The sequence below is a fragment of the Octopus bimaculoides genome, chromosome 1, assembly GCF_001194135.2.
Source record: "Octopus bimaculoides isolate UCB-OBI-ISO-001 chromosome 1, ASM119413v2, whole genome shotgun sequence".
NCBI lineage: Eukaryota > Metazoa > Mollusca > Cephalopoda > Octopoda > Octopodidae > Octopus > Octopus bimaculoides.
In genome coordinates, this window is record NC_068981.1 from 789350 (window position 1) to 789591 (window position 242).

Consider the following 242-nt stretch of genomic DNA (forward strand, 5'->3'; position numbering starts at 1 on the left):
GTCTTGCTCTCCTTACAAACAATATAGAATTAGGAGAGAAAATGCTACATGCACTCGAAACAATATAGAATTAGTAGAGAAAATGGAATATGCACCCGAAACAGTATAGAATTAGAAGAGAAAATAGAATATGCACCATATTCCATAGTAATACCATACTAAATTCTGGTGCCTAAACTTAAGTGCCACATTCACTTGAATACATACATACATACATATATATATATATATATATATATATA